General features: G+C 34.3%; 1 long non-coding RNA gene across 5 annotated transcripts; it reads right to left on the bottom strand.

Moving 5' to 3' along the window:
- Window positions 1-953: 953 nt before the first annotated feature.
- Window positions 954-17,477, bottom strand: LOC18446808 (uncharacterized). 5 transcript variants are annotated; one of them, XR_016051403.1, is made up of 4 exons: window positions 16,924-17,477; window positions 13,577-13,728; window positions 12,779-12,889; window positions 954-1,183 (listed from the first exon to the last, which is right to left on the bottom strand). It is a non-coding gene; the product is annotated as an uncharacterized LOC18446808 (long non-coding RNA). The 5 variants fall into 5 exon arrangements; XR_016051400.1 differs by lacking the exon at window positions 954-1,183 and adding an exon at window positions 11,737-11,942; XR_016051413.1 differs by lacking the exon at window positions 954-1,183 and adding an exon at window positions 13,010-13,071 and having other exon boundaries at window positions 12,630-12,889.
- Window positions 17,478-19,199: the final 1,722 nt, after the last annotated feature.

Below are 19,199 nucleotides of genomic sequence, written 5' to 3'. Positions count from 1 at the left end.
ATCAAGAGGATGGGCCACTGGGTTATTACCTCTTAGAGTATCACTGTCGTTATCAACTTCATTCTCATTGTCATTGCCAATATTCTGATTCTCCATATTTCTTTCATAAGAACTGTTGTCATTGCCAATATTCTGATTCTCCCGATTTCTTTTATAAGAATTGTTGTTTTGACTAATAGGAAGTGGAAGAGGATACTCCCCTTGGGCCTTATTTTAAGATAATTCAAAGTTGGGTTGAAAGTAGGGCTCATCCTAAAAAACTTGAACAATTTTTATAAATAAACAATTTTTTTTGCATTGAACTATAACATTTGTACCCTTTTTTTTGTAGAGGAATATCCAACAAAATACACTTATTACCTCGGGAATCAAGTTTGTTACGCTTATGATCAAGAAAATGAGAAAAACAAACACACCCAAAAACACACAAGTGAGAGATGTTAATCTTCCTTGTATTTCAAACTTCAAGAGGGGATTTATTATGGAGAACCTTACTAGAAAGTCTATTAATAAGGTAACAAGCATTCTAGACAATTTCAAACCAAAATCTATTTGAAATATTTTTTTCAAACATTAAGGACATAGCAACCTCGAGAATGTGTATACTTTTCCTTTCAGCAACCCCATTCTACTGGGGGGGCCCCGACACATGAGGTCAGATGTATAATGCCAAGACAAGTAAAGTACTCAAAAAACATTTTATTAACATACTCAATGCCATTATCAGATCGAAAAATTTTAATCTTGGCATTATACTGATTGGACACAAGAGCATTAAATTCCTTAAAGGTCTGAAAGACCTCATCTTTTGATTTTAAAAGATATATCTAAGTTGCACGTGGCCAATCATCAATAAATAAAATAAAGTATCTACGCCCAGAATCACAATCAATAGGGGCAGGTCCCCAAACATCTGAAACTGAAAGCACCCATCACAATCATGCATAGACTTCTAAAAAGAAAGTTTGGTCTATTTAGAAAATTGATAAGCATCACACCCATAAAAATCGATACTAAGATTAGGAATCAAAATTTGTAAAGTATGATCAGAAGGGTGGTCAACTCTAGCATGATACAACTTGTGATTGAAATACTTAGCCACCAAGGCTTTATTTTCTTGATCGAGAATATATAATCCATTCGAAATTCTCCTTTCACCAATCTTCCTCCCTGTGGCCCGATCCTGAAAGAAAAGAACATTGAAGTTTAGATCTTTGGTTATCTTGCTCATAGATAACAAATTTGAAGGAAACGATGGTAGAAACAGTACTTCATAATCATGAGAGTTAGAGACAATTTTAGATTTTTCGAAACAGTGAACAACAATAATTAAACCATTGGCTATTGATACGGGAGGCTTACTAGAAGATTTCTCATAACTAGTTAAGCACTTAAGATTACTAGTCATGTAATCAGTAGCCCCTTAATCAATAACCCAAGAATAAATATTTGAACGAGAATGAAAAGAGTAAAGTGAGGAATTGCTTGTTTCCTGGGGAGAGACATGTGTGGAGATATTGCCACTCTTACCATACTGTTAGAAAAATTAAGCAATTTTTTTCCGAGTAATTTGTGAATCAGATGTGGATGCTTTTGAGCCAGTTCTTTCACCTCCTATATCCTTTGAAGATCTCAAGTGGGGAAGTAAAAGCCAACATTGGTCTTTTGTATGACCAAGAGCTTTGCAATGATCGTATTTAAAGGTGGTCCTTCCTCCATTTCGATGCCCTCTACCATGTCCACGAAAACCACTTCCTGCTCTTGTTTCGTTATTAGTAGACTACTTGTTTTCAAATTTCTCATTATTTCCAACAATGGCAGACTTCTCAATCACCTTAGTATTGTTTTTTTCGGTATTCATTACTTTCTTCCTAGTTTCCTCTCTTAAGACAGTGGAGTAAACATTTACGAAACTAGGGAGTACAGCTGACATCAATATTTGACTTCTTAAGCTCTAATATTCAAGTTTCAAAGCAGCAAGAAACTGAAAAACTTGGACTTCTTCAGCACGTTTTGGATGACGGCCAAGTCAGTAGTGGCTTGCCAATCTTCAAATGTAGGATCATCAGATTTAAGCGCATTTGTCTTTCCAGTGATATGCCCCAACTTAGATTTTCCACCCAAAGCTAAAGATACAGCCTATGATCAGGTAATATAATTGAATCTATTGAGAGGGGGTAGTAGTTAGTTTAATACTAGTATTGGACTCAAAATCATTTGTAGAAGATTTAGAGTTAATATCCTTATCAGCCATAAAAAAATGGCCTTATTGAAGATGACAAAGGCGACGATCAAAAAAGAAATAACAAAGAATAACACCTTCACCAAAACTAAATCTCAAATCCAAAAACTGATGGACACAACCAGTTTTGCAAGGGAAACGCAGCCCAAAAAAAACTCATGGAAAGGGAGTGAAAGTCAATTTGGTAAAAGAAGCCAAGAAATTTACCCCCAACATTCTTTCACAACAAATATTGTCAATACGATGAAGCCAAACTGTCTTAAGGGAAGAGCGCTCAGAACACAGAGAAGAATGATGCTTAGAACACAGCAAACCTTCGAGTAGCACCAGCAAATTTTTGCAAATAAGAAAAAAAATATACGCCCAATATTTGTTCCCTGGATCACAAAAAGAAGATGAACAGAACGATAAGAACTGCTTCCAGAAAAAAGAATGGCAAATCTGCAAAACTATAACAAGTCGCAACCCAAAAAATTCTATGAAATTGTAGAGGTTAAGAACAGAGTTTCTTCCAATCGATCGTCTAGCAAAAATTCAGCAAGAGATATCTGACTTTTGCATCACCAGGTCAAAGAAACTGCAACGATAATGACAGATCATGATAGAGAGCTTCCACAGAACCTTACTAGACCTTCTGCAAAAGTTTCGACAAAAGATTGCAACTTGATGAAGGCCAATGAAGAAAAATCGATGAGCAATGGATTGCTACCACTTTGATACCATGAAAATAAATGTGAGAAGATAAAGAAAAAGAAGAAGAAGGCACTCAGATTTTAACGTGGTTTGATAGAACTTGCCTACATCCACGAGTATCAACTCTCTACTACTATTTTTGTTATATCTTTTTAGCAGACTTTACAAGGTATTTATACACAAAACAAAAGAACAAGCCAGAAGGAAACTCCCCAAATTAATAGGATCTTGTGAGCCCATACATCCCAAAAGAATAGCAACAAATAAAATAATCACAATAAATTAGGAAACTGTAGGGCTGGCCGTGAATCCTTCAACATAGAGGCTACAAACATCTCAATATAAGCCAGAGAGAGAGAGAGATTGCTTTACGAAGGTAGATTAGGAAATTAATATGGGAATTCTTATGCAGCAAAGGATTACTAAGATAAGGCCAAGAGGTAGATGGGAGGCACCGGGTATGGGGAGTATAAAGCTTAATATTGACGGAAGGTCCCATGGTTATCTGGGACCAGCCGGCATCGGAGGAGTAGCTAGAGACCATAATGGTGAAATTATTTTCTCTTTTGTTGGTCCATGTGGTGAGAAAACAACTAATGAGGCAGAAATGTTGGCAGTTCTCCAAGGGATAAAATTCTGAAGGATAAGATTATGTGTGTTCCTTGTATAGTAGAAGGGAACTCTTTTAATATAATAAGCTGGTGCTGAAAGATTTGGAAACCACCTTGGAAGCTGAGGTCCCATTGGTTAGAAGCTATGGATATTGGGAACTTATTGGTCGTATCTTTCAAACATGTGCTTTGGGAGGCAACCGACATAACAGACTCTTATTCGAAGAGGGAAGTTTATCTTCAGTCTCTCTTGGTTTCTGATTCTGCTTTGAATTAGTTTATTGTAATTGCTCTCTTTTCAAGCAATAAATTTTTTGAACATTGTCCAAAAAAGAGAGAGTGAGAGAGAGAAATTGCCACCCAAAAACAAAAATATTCACAAGCATCAAGCGGTGCTTAAAAAGAGTCCGTAGAACCTCATACACTATGAACTAAAAATGCATCCTGACTGAACAAATAAAAAGGCAAGCTTTCTATGCCTCCCCTACTGCACAAACCTTATATACTTCCTCCTATCCCATAGTCCATTCTGAATGGATAGCTGAGATGGCTCAATGATAATGTCACGCCTCTACACTATTTTATTTTTTAATTTTTTAAAAACTATTTTGATACTAAATTTGGGCGTCCACTCCTCTCTTAAACTCGCACCTATAAAAAATATAAAAAGTTTTTATCAATAAAACAAAATGACTAAAATACACCTTAAAGTTTCAAGGGTATTTTGATCATTATATTTTATCAAAAAAAATTAATATTATTTTTAGGTGCGTCTGATTGAGATGATGGCACCTACCAAATTTTATATTCGTATAATTTGTAAAAAACAACTAAAAATAAAATACTCTAAGACGTCGAATCTAGATTAAACGGTCAGTGGCTCACTTGATCTAAATTGGAAACTTTTATGTAGTAGCGGAAGTATAAAAACCTTTCCCCAAATATATTACCTAAAGTTTGTTTACCAAAATCAAATCTTGCTCCTGTCCAGCCATAAAATCCTAGAGGCTTGTGACAAATGTATCCATGTATAATTGAGGGAGAGAGAGACTTCAAAAGGCCCGGAGATGACTTCCTCACAGAGTGAACCAAGAGTAACATTAGTATCAACAATGTTAATGTTGGTACATGTGGGTGGCCATGGGCCCTCACATGTGTCACATTTTTTACTCTTAACATAATTAATATTTATCTTAAAATTATAAGGTGTTTTTAATCTTTATCACTAAAAGGTTTCTTATAGAGAAAAAATAATTTTATCCAACTGGTAGAAAATAGCTTACCCATCTCCCAAGAAAAGAAGGTCGCCTTCTCAGATATTTCAGGAGGAAAGCCGAACGCAGCCTCCTCCCATCCTTTTATAAGTAGGGTTTCATGGCTATAGACAGGTAGACAAAGAAAAACTTAAGAGTAATCAATAGTTTTGGAATGATCTCTGCGCTTTACCGTCGAACGACATTGCCATTGATTCCTGGGATTTTGGCAGGTTCATCTTCTCCTCAAAACTTTGATATTGTGCTTTGTCATTCCCGTATATCTTGCTGTAAACTTTTTCTAACCTTAAATTTAATAGTTTCAAATTTTTAACTCCATTCTCCTTTACTCTTTCATGGTCCGTTGACATCAGCACCCCCATAAGCATGCAAATTTATTTTAACAGTTTTTATAACTCATAGTAATTATGCACCATTGGTTTGCAAAAGAACCTCTTGATTTTTAGGTCGCACTGTATTTTATTGACTGCCCCAACCTCTACACAGGGAGGTCCTTAAAATTTGATCCCTTCCTCTTTAGAATAGAACAAACTTATGTTTGATCATAATAGATAGGCTCGTGCGAACTTCTCTTTACTGAGGAAGAAGAGCTGGCAAGTCCGAAATAGCATCACCAAGGATGATTGCATCTTTGAGATTGTGTGCCTGGCCTTCATCATAAGCCACTAATTTTTTGCTTAAATTCACAAGGAGTACCAAACTTGTTGCAATTATAAAAAAAAAAAATCAGTTTCCGCTGCCACATATTATTAATTTATTTATTTATTTATTTTACTTATTTTGTATGTTTGATTTGTAATTTAGGGATATTTCTACATATTCTATTTGCATAATAATTGTCATTGTTTAACATAATTATCCTATGCTTTAATCACTTTAAGTGATCTTGATTTAGTGAACTCAATTTTTGTGATTATGTTATGCCATATTTTTTGTTGATAATATCAAATATCATTGTAGACTCTCTCTCTCTAGAGCTATAACATATTTATATATTTATGAAAATTAGTCTTTTGCAAGAATTGGCATAAAGTAGTTTGCTGCTTTACTCTTTTAGTTTCTTGTATCACAACAATGCGAGCATAAATTGTTCAAGAGAATTTTTTCATTGAGGTTGCAGCCTTCTAAAAGTCGGCAATCTATTGATTTGACTAGCAGACCATCCAATTTCAAAACACAAATTAATTAATTTTTTGGGCTTAACTTTACCTAAATCTTTATGCCATTTTAGGCAAATTTAAAACTTAAAATGACATCTAAGCTAGTGATGGCAGAACTATCAAATTTTGAAAAACTCAATGGAATCAATTTTTCTATGTGGAAAAGAAAAATTGGATACATCATCTTCCAAGATAGGGTGGACTATATTCTAGATATAGAACTACCAATTTTAAAGCCTAATACCAATAGTCAAGTCAGAATGTGACTTGACAAATAGTTAGAAGATGATAAAGTAACTAGATCACAATGTTGAGTTTTATGGAGGATGATTTAATTAGATTCTTTGAGGATCACACCACAACTCAAAGTATAATGGTGCCCTATCTGAAAGGTATGAAACTACTTCTGAGACCCACGTACAATTATTATTGAAAAAATACAATTCTTGCGAAATGAAGGAATCGAACTTAGTGACCGAGCATTACAACAAAATGACAATTCTCGCAAAGGACCTTGTTGCGACCAGGAATCCAGTTCCTGACCACATGCAAGTGTCCATTGTCCTTAACAATCTTCTCCATCTTGAGAGTAAGTTGTAATTGCATTAAACCATTCTGCATAAGGGATAACTATGTTAAATCTTCTCATGCACCTTAATATTAAAACTGAGAGAATAATGAGGAAGAAGTTAAATGACCTCCACTTTGCTCAAAGTTCATCTTCTCATTTTCCCAAGAAACCTTACAATAATCATAATAGTGATGGGTATAAGGGAAATGGGTGAAATTTTAAAAATTAAAAGAATAAGGCTGACAATAAATTCTTTTATTGTAAAGAAACTGAATACATCAAGTTTAATTGTACTAAGCTAAAAAGTAAAAATAGGAGCAAGAATAACAACAATGCTCAAAATAATAATAATAACAAGAAAATATATATCTATGTTTGATCTGTGTAGTCCTATAATCATTAATGGCCAACCATGACCTGAGGAATTGGTAAGTCGACTCAGTCTCCACTCAACAAGTTTCAAGGACCAAATACGGATTCACAAAGTTAAATAAGATTGCAACCGGTAACTAGCGGATTTATATAAGAAATAACACCTATTGTAGTATACTTGGTATTAGTACTTTTAAGTTGTGTCTACATGGACGAACGAATCTTCTACTAACTGATACTTTGTATGTGCCCAATATAAAGGACAATTTGCTTTCTGTTCCTAGGCTAGACGACAAGGGTTATGAAATAAGGTTCAGGTCTGGTCGGGTTACCATGGGTAAACATTCTCGAGCATTGGTGTATGATATTAAGGTTCACAAGTTGTACCGATTGAACATTAATAAAAGTTCATCTTATTCTGATTATATTGATGCCTCTTTTGATATTTATGTATGTGTAAATGATTCATATTTATGGTACTTAAATTATGACATATAAATAAAAATAAAATTAATCAAATGGTTAACAGAAATTTGCTCCTTAATTTAAGAGAAAGTGTGTTCAAAACATACGAGCCATGTATTTATAGTAAATTAACTAAGAAGCATTTTCCTAAATGACAAAAGCCTAGTGAATTGCTTAGTATTGTTCACTCAGACATATGTGGCCCATTAAATGTAAAAACAAACAAAGGTATGAAATATTTCATAACATTTATAGATGATTGTTCACATTATGGATGTGTACTTAATTAGTGGAAAATCAAATGCATTAAAAACATTTAAAGAATATAAAGCTGAGATAGAAAATCATATGTAGAGACAAATTAAAATTCTTCGAACAGATAGGGGAGGCGAATTTTGCTCCGCTTTATTTATCGAATTTTGTAAGGAGCATGTAATAATTTACCAAACCATAATGCCATATACACTACAACAAAATTGTATAATTGAAAGAAGAAATGGAACTCTAATGAACACGGTTAGGTCTATAATAAGCCATTCAGATTTATCACCTCAGTTTTTAGGTGAGGCTATCAATACTGCAATGTATATTATTAATCGTATCCCAACTAAATCTATATATTTGACCCATATGAATTATAGTAGGTAGGAAACCTGACCTTGCTATCTTAAAAGTTTAGGGTTCTTAAGCATATATATTTATATCACCACAAAATAAAGATAAATTACAAAGTAAAACTATAAAATACTCATTTATAGGTTATTCGAAAAATTCTAAGGGTTATAGATTATATAACCATGATACTAGATCCTTAACAGAGAGTCATGATGCTTATTTCTTAGAAAATATAGATGACAAATATATTTTAAATAAGTCTATTGGCTTATACAAAATTGATAAAGATAAGGGTCTCAAAGACCTTATTTCTCAGTCTCCCTCTACAATTAGTGAAAATGATTCAATTGAACCTAGTATACCAGATTGACCTAAAAGAACTACAGCCCTACCTACAACTTTAGAAGAATTTTATATGTTTATGAATGAAGATAATTATTCTCCAATGAGCGAAGATTCAATAGATGAACCTCAAAATTACAGTGCAGCTACTAGCTTACATGAATCAGTGGAGTGGACTTAAGCCATGGATGATAAACTTGATTCTATTAAAAGGAATCAAGTTTGGGAGTTCGTTGATCTTCCTAAAAATAGAAAAGTCATTAGTTGCAAATGGGTCCTAAAGAAAAAGCTTAAAGCAAATGGATCCATTGATAAATATAAAGCTAGCTTGGTAACTAAAGGACTTACCCAAAGTGAGGGTATAGATTATGTAGAAACTTATTCTCTAGTAGCAAAATTTTCATCTATTAAAATCATCCTAGCATTAGTTGCATATTATTATGATTTAGAATTATTTCAAATAGATGTTAATACAACTTTCTTGAATAGAAAATTAAAAGAATATATATATATGAAACAACCAGAATAATATGTAATTAAAGGCATAGAAGACAAAGTATACAAACTAAAGAAGTCTTTATATGGTCTAAAACAGTCTTTTAGGCAGTGATATTTTATTTTTTATAATGTAATCACTGAAATTGGTTATGTAGCCAATAGATTAAACCATTGTGTATATGTCTAGATTAGTAGAAGCAATTTTATTATATTATCATTATATGTAAATGATATTTTGATAGCTGATAATGATATTGGCATGATTAACCATACCAAATCACGGCTAATTTTCCATTTTGAGATAAAAGATATAGGATAAACCTCATATATATTGGGCATTAAGATAACAAGCGATAGAAGTTCAAGATTTTTATGTTTATCTCAAAAAAATTATTTAGAAGATATTTTAAAAGAATTTAAGATGGAAAATTGCAAGCCCATAGATACACCTATTTGTAAAGAATTGAAATTATCAAAGAAAATGTGTCCATCAAATGATAGTGACAAAGCTGAAATAGAAAGAATTTCATATGCTCAAGCTGTAGGATGCATAAATTATGTCATATTGTATACAAGACCTGATTTGAGTCATGCATATGGTATTGTGAGTAGATTTCAGAGTAATTCTGGGATGGTTCCTTGGCAAGCCGTAAAAAGGATACTCAGATATATTCAAAAAACTAAAACTACAAGTTGTGCTTCCAAGCTGATAATTTACAGGCTACTGGGTACTCTGATGCAGACTTTGCAGGAGACCCAGATGATAAAAAATCAACCTTAAGGCTTGTATTTCTCTTTGGAGGTGGATGTGTTTCTTGGTCTCACAAGAAACAAGGTTGTGTAGCTCGGTATATTGTTTATAGCATTGTTATAGCGTATGATGTCTGGATAAACGCTTCATAAATAATTTGAAGTTGGATATAGCCGATGGACCTGTTAAATTGTTTTGTAATATATAGGTTGTCATCTCATCAATTAGAAATGAGACCTATAGTTCCAAGGGTAAGTACATTGAAATTGATTATCATTACATTTATGATATTATTGGAAAGAATGAATTAACTGTAAGTTATTTGTCATCTTCATATATGATTGCAAACCCTTTAACAAAGAGATTAAGTGCAAAAATATTATCAAAGCATGCAGCTTTGATGAGACTTAGGAATATCTAACTCAAGAACTCCTAAATGTGATATTTTTCTTTGATGTCTTAACCATGAAAGGAAAAGCCGCATTAGCGTAAAAAACCCCATGACTGTGAATATTTTTCGTATCATGATATACATAACCGCACTAGCGTGAAAAACTTCATGACAAGGATATGCTAATAAATATTAAACCTACTAAATGGTACGAATTTTATGATATATCAATATAATCTGGCCCTCTTGACGAAGTGGGAGATGTTAGTATATGTGGGTGGCCATGGGCCCTCACATGTGTTATATTTTTTTCTCTTAATATAATTAATATTTATCTTAAAATTATAAAGTATTTTTATTATTTATCACTAAAAGGCTTCTTAGATAGAGAAAATGCTTTTATCCAACGTGTATCCGATAACTACCCAGGAAAAGAGAGTCACCTTCTAAAAAATTCCAAGAAAAAAGTCGAACATTGGAGACGGCTTGGTTTCATAGCTATGGAGAGGCATATAAAGAAAAACCTAATAGTTCTCAATAGTTTTGAAAAACGATGATCTCTGTAATTTACAGTCGTCATCAATTTGTGGGATTTTTGCGGGTTCATCCCTTCCCCCTCAAAAGTTCAATAGTTAAGGCCCCTACTTGATGAGCAGTGGCAAGATAAACTGGAACATATGAAAGCAGTGTCGATATACCCAGTGCCACTTGCATTTTCTGTAAGAATCAAAATGGCTAGAACCGCGAAAATTTCTCCTGAGAGCAAAGATGATTTGCGGACAGCACTTGGAAGCATTTGAAATGAATGCGGCCTATAGACAAGGTTTTAAACTGGAAACGATTTTACATCTTGGGCAGAATAAATAATTTAAATGATTAGCATTCAACATGGTTTATTTATTTGCTGTTTGCGCGCAATCAACCTGATATTTTACATTACAAGGAAAAGTTCAATAGCATTGGGCATTTTTAGAAATCTTCATTGCGATTAGTGACAGTTCCTGGAGTAGTACGTTATCTCTGAATCAGTTTTTGTAAGTATAGGTGCAATGCGTCATGGCTAATTTTGTTAGCAACATTGCTCTATATACCTTAGACCAGAGTTTTAAAAAACATCAATTCAGGATCAGAATCACGCGGTCCATATCGGGAATTTTGGCCCTACCTTGATTTTATTTTATTTTTTCAATTTTTTATTTTTTTCTCTATTTCTTTGAATTTTTTTATTGGCCGATTCGCTCTGCCACATTGCCAATCTATTTCAAGGTGGCCGGTGGGTCCAACCGATCCATTTTTTCAAACACTCTGTTAGATCAATATAGTATCATAAATTCAAGAGAATATAGAATCGAATGGACTATGAGCAAACTTTAATCTATCAGGATCATTACCCTCCAATAAACGGGTTCCAATGAAATGAAAGGTGATGGGAGAGAGAGTGGGACCCACTAGTGGACTATGTTTTTACACCCTCCATCACCAATCATCATTTTACTAGGCAGTGATGAACCAAACGGATGGTCATTTTCTAAATACAATTGTAATGTAGTTAGTTATTTCTGTAAATGTATGGCTGTGTAAGAGCCATGCAATAAATTTGCCAAGTAATTGGTATTCCTCATCAATTAGACTAGGAGGGAATCAATGACTATTCATTGGATTCTTCTTACACAGAAACAATTACATTTCTGCTCCACAGTTCAATTGCAAAGGAATTCCACTATGCTTGAAGAATATTGATTATCATGAGAACAAAAATAAAATAAAATAAAATAAAATACGTAAAAATGCATCAAGGAATGTAAAGATTATGTTACATGTAAATCTGCCATGCCAAGGGTACTTCCAATCAGCGATCGGAGTATCAGACAGCTGGATGCAAGTCTAATTTCTTTGTTGCACACCACATGCCTCCAATGGAAAGCGGCATTGCAGTGGAAGGTATAAGGTGGTCAAGCTGGAAGAAAACAAGCAAGAAACTCCTCCTAATTGCTCTCTCTTAATAAACTCTCTTATGTAACCTTACAATAAGAAGAAACTGATGAACTCTTGACAACCAGATATATTCTGTCATTTTCTACTTTTGTGTGGCAGGCATGGAATGCTGCAGGTACCAAACATAACACATGCAATTCTTTCTTTCTTTCTTTTTTATTTCGTGATTTCATATTTAATTTGTATTTTATTTGCCTCTTTTGTTCTTCCATACGGTCTTATTTGTATTTCTTTTTCATTTGATTCACTCTTTCTATCACTTCTTTGTTCATTCTCTCATTTCTTTCTTTTGATTTTGTTGCTTGTTTGAGTACAATTCAAACTTTAGATTTCTTATCTCAACCTTGTTTTTTGTTTGTTCTTTCTAACATACATGCGCAATGTAAATTATTGGCAACTAGTAATCACTTATGCTAAGAAATTGTTACTTCAAAAGCGTAGGTTCTCTTTTTTAAATTTCTCTCTTTTTTCATTTCCGTCACTTTTCTATTACTGTTTTGCTCATTCTCTCTGTTTTTTGCTTTTGGTTTTGTTGCTTGTTCATTAACACAATTCAAACTTGAGTTTTCCTGCCTCAACCTTGCTTTTTGCTTCTTTTCTAAGATATATGCAGAATGTAGCCATTGAACTAGTTATCACATATGCCAAGAAATTGAAAGGTTACTTCATAAGCCTGAGGTTGAAGGCACTTTGATGTTTCAAGTACAGCAACAAAGAAATCGAAACATCTATGAATACTTACAACTACATCATGTTGAAGGTAATATCTACAAGCACTATCAGGCCTTTGAAATTTACCTGAACAGTTGCTGTATTCTCAAAGAAATCGCAAATAACAGGCTCTAATTCAAAAATCTCATCTGGGATCCAGCTGTCTCCCATCTTGGGAAATGTATTATATGCATGACCCTGAAGATATAAAAAAGAATAAATAACATTGTGCATCAAAATGGGCATTGAGTGATATCCATCACATACATAAGTTGTCAACATTATATTGTAGAAGGAAGGTGCACATCAAAATTTCACCTGAAAGGGTTGTTCCTATGTCGAAAAACATTACAATTAATCATCCCAACTTCAAGATGTATCTATATAAAAAAGAAAAAAGAAAAAGATTTCAAGTCCTAAAACTGGTGCATCTTGTAACATATTATCTAGACCTTTTATTTTCAAAACCTTTAAGTGTTTATGATCTGCTCAATCTACATATTTTTTAACCTTTAAATTTCATAATTAAGTGTGAAAATTGATTTTTAGGTTGTTATAAGGGTTTATGGCCATCTTTTGGCAAGATCTAGAGGGGCCCCTTTGATTGTTTTAGGTTGAAACCTTATACAAATCACACTATATATATATATATATATATATATATATATATAGAGAGAGAGAGAGAGAGAGAGAGAGAGAGATTCAGATTTTACTATGTAAAGTCAGATGATTTGGAATTTAAAGAAATTAGAGGAAGCAGAATAGGCAGCAGGCTACTAGTAATATACTGCATCATTTCCTGCCACAAAGACTCCTGAGATAGCAGTGACACAAACCAGAATACTGACAGGCATTGTAAGTGTCCGAGCTTTTGCAGCTCCATACCATGTATCGAAGATATTGAACCAGTTGGTGGTTGTGGCATAACTATGGGAAGACCAGTCCAAAGAAGGCCGCAGTAGATTACGAAAACAGAAGTCAAAAGTAGCCAAACGATAAGGGCTCACCCTTGGCAGAGCATATTCAGATTCTGGCTCCTGGAAAAGAAAACAAGCTATTTGATGAATTCAAGAATTAAAATTTTTCTCTAGGTATTTCTTTTTTTTCTTCATAAGAAAAACAACTTAGCTGTGAAAAAGAAGAAAGAATGTAAGAATTGTGTAATGATCAAAGATAAATGTGCAATGATATATATATATTAAAAAAATAAAAAAATTGAACAACATCATGCCAAGGTGAATGGGTCAGTAATAATTTTCTGGGGTCACACCTCTAGTCCACTCCTTACCATCCACCGGCCAATTAGACCCTGGCCAGCACCAAGAGCCAAACGAGCAGAGAGTCTCAGTCCAAGCTGATGAGTAATATACCCTTCAACAATAAAATATGTAAAAGGCACTGCAAATATGATGCCCAGTCCCCTTCCCCATAGTCAATCTGCATTATTCCATCCAATATATGAATTTGAAATTTTCAAGATTCATCCCTCTGTTCACTCTGAGGTGTCAAGTTTTGTGTGATCACCCATCTATGAATGGAATTTTTGTAGCATGCATGAATACAAAGTTAAGAACCTATATTTTGGAAACCAAAATTTAAATCAAATAACACAATAAAATTAAGAAAGGACAACACATAGTAAGCTGCCTAAATCAGCAATAACAGAAGCAATTTACATTGTGGCTTTATTTTCTACACCAGTGCTTTGATTATTTCCAATACATCAATTCAATTACATCAGAGCAATGATGAAATGAAACAGATGACATGAAACAGGGCAACCACAATATTTGCTATAGAATAAATCAACAAGCTATGAGCATAAAAAAAAGGATGAAAAGCACTAAAGGAGAAAACATTGAATATTAAATATATAAGATGAGAAGCACTGTCTGGTGACCTGAATCTCCAAATTGGTAAGATAAACCCAGTTTTCAAATTAGGAAATAAAATTTAATACCTTAAGTAAACCTCATATGGATTTTCTTTTGAGGGAATAAACCCTGAATGGATTAACCATATATCACTTTCAAAAGATGTATTTCATCATTACCCCTCGGGAATCATGTCTAACAGAAATGCAATTGCCATAGAAAGTGTGGTCCATGTACGATGACTCTAGAAAACAGGAACACATCATATCACTTGAAAGCTAGAGGTTCCTTTTGTAGGGTTCTCGTGAACCTCTAGCTTGCAGAATCAAGAATCCCAAACATTGGGATCCCACCCAAGATCGTGTAGATAATTGACTAAATACGATGTAGATGAATACAACTATAAATCGAGTGTGAAAAATAAAGCACACATAAAAAACACACCACAACAACACACGATTTACGTGTTTCAACCTGTAGGGCTACATCCACAGCCTCGGCAACTAAAAATCCATTATCACAATGAAGATTACAGTTTTGGGTTACAAGAGATAATACCTATCTCTAAACATCGATAAAAAATCATCACCGATCTTCCTTTCTAAACCTACTCTCCCGAATGAGCAACATCGACGATCAACATCCTCTTTCTTGTCGCAATACAGCTACTGGAAAGATAACCTTGAGAGCAACTGAGAGACTTTCTCTCTTCAAAAATGAAAATTAATCAACCCAAACTAATAGGAATACCGCTCATCTCTCAGAGATCATGTCTCTCTCTTTCTCTTGGAGACCTATCTCCATATTGGAGATCCATTCCCATAACCCCAAAAGGCGTGACCCTCAAAGGATGGGTATTATGTCTTCTTTCACTCTCTTATAAAGATATCACTTTCTTGCTTCCCAAGAAAGTCAATTTTTTATTTTTCATAATACCCTATTCTTTAGAATAAAATATGGGTTTGGTGATTTAGTTATCACCAAACCCAATATTCTCTACCTTGATAGCAAAATCACCATAATTGCCTTGACGACCATCATTGAATAGGTTTCTTGATTTCTTCATACTTGCCTGCATTGTGGAATTTTCACAAATACTTTGCCTTCATATTTATCCACCTCAAACCATGGATATTTCTTAATTTCTTCTCGTTTGCCTCCATTGTGGAATTTTCACAAACACTTTGACTTCATATTTCTCCACCTCAAACCATGTATCCATCAAACTCCACCATTCATCATTTTCTTAAACAAGCCTTAGCCCCGTACACACCTTATGCTCTGATACTAATTGTAGGGTTCTCGAGAACCCCTTAGCTTGCGGAACTAGGAATCCCAAACTCCGGGATCTCAGCCAAGATCGTGTAGAAGATTGACTAAATGTAAAGTAGATGAATACGATTATAAATCGAGTGCGAGAAATAAAGCAAACATAAAAGGCACACCACAACAACACACGATTTACGTGGTTCAGCCAGTAGGGCTACATCCACGACCTCGGCAACTAGAAATCCACTATCATAATGAAGATTACGGTTTTGGGTTACAAGAGATAATACTTACCTTTAAACATTGGTAAAAATCATCACTGGTCTTCCCTTCTAAACCCGCTTTCTGGACCGAGCAACACCATCGATCAACATCATCTTTCCCACCACAATACCGCTACTGGAAAGATAACCTTGAGAGCAACTGAGAGACTTTCTCTATCTGGAAGTGAAAGTTAACCAACCCAATGGGAATATCGCCCCTATCAGAGGCCATGTCTTTCTCTCTTGAAGATCCATCTCCATATTGGAGATCTATTCCTGTAACTCTCAAAGGGATGACCCTCAAAGGATGGGTATTCTGTCTTCCTTCACTCTCTTATAAAGATATCACTCTTTTGCTTCTCAAGAAAGTCAATTTTCTATTTCCCATAATACTCAAATCTTTAGAAGAAAATATGGGTATGGTCATTTAGCTATCACCAAACGCAACACGTTTTTAGTAGACTCTATTCTCGTATACCCAGGCCCGGCAATGACTTAAAGCTGATAGTATGGCCTTTACAGTTTAGAAATTACCGGTTCATAATGCTGAGACAATTTTGCAAGCGAGTAAGCAAAACAATGGAATATATCAGTATTACTGAAAAAAAAAAGAAGAACATATTAATATTGTAAAGCTAAACTTCAAGCCAAATTATTACTTAAGAGTGCCATATAAATGAAAATATAAATACAATAACTATCGTTTTCCTTTTAAAGATAATCCATATACATAAATTTACTTAATTGTCTTCTTTGGCATTGCTCTACAACTATACTTAATGGGCTCGGACATATGTGTAGCATAACCAAATACCCATATTCCAACCTGTTTCTGTGCTTCAATTCCTTTATTAGCAAGCAATGTGGCCCCTTCCTTCATAACTTCAGATTTGTTTGGTGTTAATAAGGATGCAGGATTGCAGTGGTTGACATGTTCTTTGAAGGTTGAAAGGAAAATCCCTGCGAATGTAAAGCCAGAGTCACGGTTTCTATCTTCTCATAATGAAAACCAGCGGCGATGTATTACACATCAATCAGATGGAAACACATGAAACAAGCAATTGAAATGAAAAACCATAGAAAATGAATAGTAATTTTAAAACCCCGTGTGCATGTGCCACATTGCTTAGTCATGTGGACAATGCATGATTCCAAAGTGATGCAAGAAATCATGGCAATTTCAGTGGGGAAAGGAAAATAATTATGGCACAAAAAGAACTGCTGTAATTGATAACAAAAGACCACATTGGGGAAAGCTCAATATTAAGGATACGATCCAAGTGAAAAGACAAAATAAATTTTTTTACATAGGTCACAAAAAAAAAAAGAAAAAATTTTGGCTAGAAACTCATACATGCTATCAAGTATCACCAGACTAAAAGGCTTAAAGTTCTTCAGATTCTGATATCATTGGAATATCATAATTTTTTTTTTTCAAAAAAAAAAAAAAAGAGAACTATTAACCCATTGTGAAAAACTCTTAAAATTGCCAATTATTTCTACATCTAGGGACTGAAATGGGACGGTTGATAGAATTCGTGGGACATACTTGCACAAATATTAAATGAAAAATGGAGAGAGAAGAAGAGAGAACACAACATTTACACAGTTCAGGCCGAAGCCTTACGTCCACGGATCCAAAGCCCCAACTGGCTACATCTTCACTATTTTGGATGAATGTTTACATCAATAAGTTCATCTATATATAAAATACAATCATACAATTACATGAGATAAATATGATATGTATATATATGATATGATAACTGAGATAAATATGATATATATATGGTATGATAACTTAATGACCATGTAACTGGGTCTCTATCTTCTAGATAGATAACCTTATCAAAAGATATATACCCATATATCTATAATAATGTATATCAATATAAACCTAACATATCTAAAGATGCTTTGACACAAAGCAGCTAGAGTTTGAACAATACTAAGTTGCTAAAAAAACGAGTAGTGATCAAATTCATGATCGAGTAGTGATCAAATCTATGATAAATTCATACGTTACCATGGTCTTCCAAGAAACAACCTTTCTTGGGCTCTCTACTTTCTTCTAGAGACTTTATGTCTCTAGGGTCTTCTTCTCTGAAGATCTTTTTTTGGACTCTCTACTTTCTTCTAGAGACTTTCTCTTTCTAGGGTCTTCTTCTTTGAAGATCTTCTCTCTCAGAGGCTTCTTTTCTTTCTAGAGGCTTTCTCTTTCTAAAAAAAAGGATCATCACACATGATGGAGCAACGCTCCATCATTCAATACGATTAAGTAACGAAAAACTCAATCATTGAAACATAGGCATATGGAACAAACAGGATCGAGTAAACTCGATCATCGCACATGATGGAGTAACAGAAAACTCCATCATCAAAACGGGATCAAGTAACGGAAAACTTGATCATCAACCAGGATCGAGAAATTTAATCATCTTTATCTCCTCATCTGGAGCATAATAGTTGGATTGATCCAAAAGTTGGATTTTCTTGTCCATATAACGATTACATTAAAGATGTTGACTTCATCTCTATTCATCTCATCCTCATATCTCCTATACTCTCCCTCTCAAGTTGGGTCTGAAACACCCAACTTGTAAAATACAATTTTTTTTTTCTCACCACCGCCATACACTGCATTTTTTTTTTGGCTAAAGGAGCTTCTTGAGAGAAAAAGGAGAAAGTCGAAAGAATGATTTAATATGGTCCCTATAGACCACCACTTCTCAAGAAGCTTTTATCATGTAGAGATAAAAGATTGAAATCCTAATTTTGCTGGCCATCAAATTCTGAAGAAGCCTAAGTGGAAGGACTCTCAGGGATTGGGGCTCTTTATCTCTCTCTCTATTATTTTATGGTTTTGTTTAAGGGGCAAATTAAAGGTGGGTTCCATATAGAGAGAGAAATTAAGGGGGAAAAAAGTATATACAGTTGAACGATAGCTCAAGTGAAGAGGAAAGAGAAGGTTTCGAGTGGGGGTAAGGCTCGAGGGGGTCCAAAGGATCAACGGGGTTCAGATATCGGAGGGGTGCCTCTTGAAGATTGTTTCTCTCTCTAGCTCTTCTTCCTCGTATTCACAAAGTTGCACCAATTTCTTCA

The sequence above is a fragment of the Amborella trichopoda genome, chromosome 1 (genome assembly GCF_054954075.1).
Source record: "Amborella trichopoda isolate Santa Cruz 75 chromosome 1, AtrichopodaSantaCruz75HAP2 v2.0, whole genome shotgun sequence".
In the NCBI taxonomy this organism is placed as follows: Eukaryota; Viridiplantae; Streptophyta; class Magnoliopsida; order Amborellales; family Amborellaceae; genus Amborella; species Amborella trichopoda.
The sequence above is the reverse complement of the archived record's forward strand: the minus strand, read 5'-3'. Positions and strand labels throughout refer to the sequence as shown.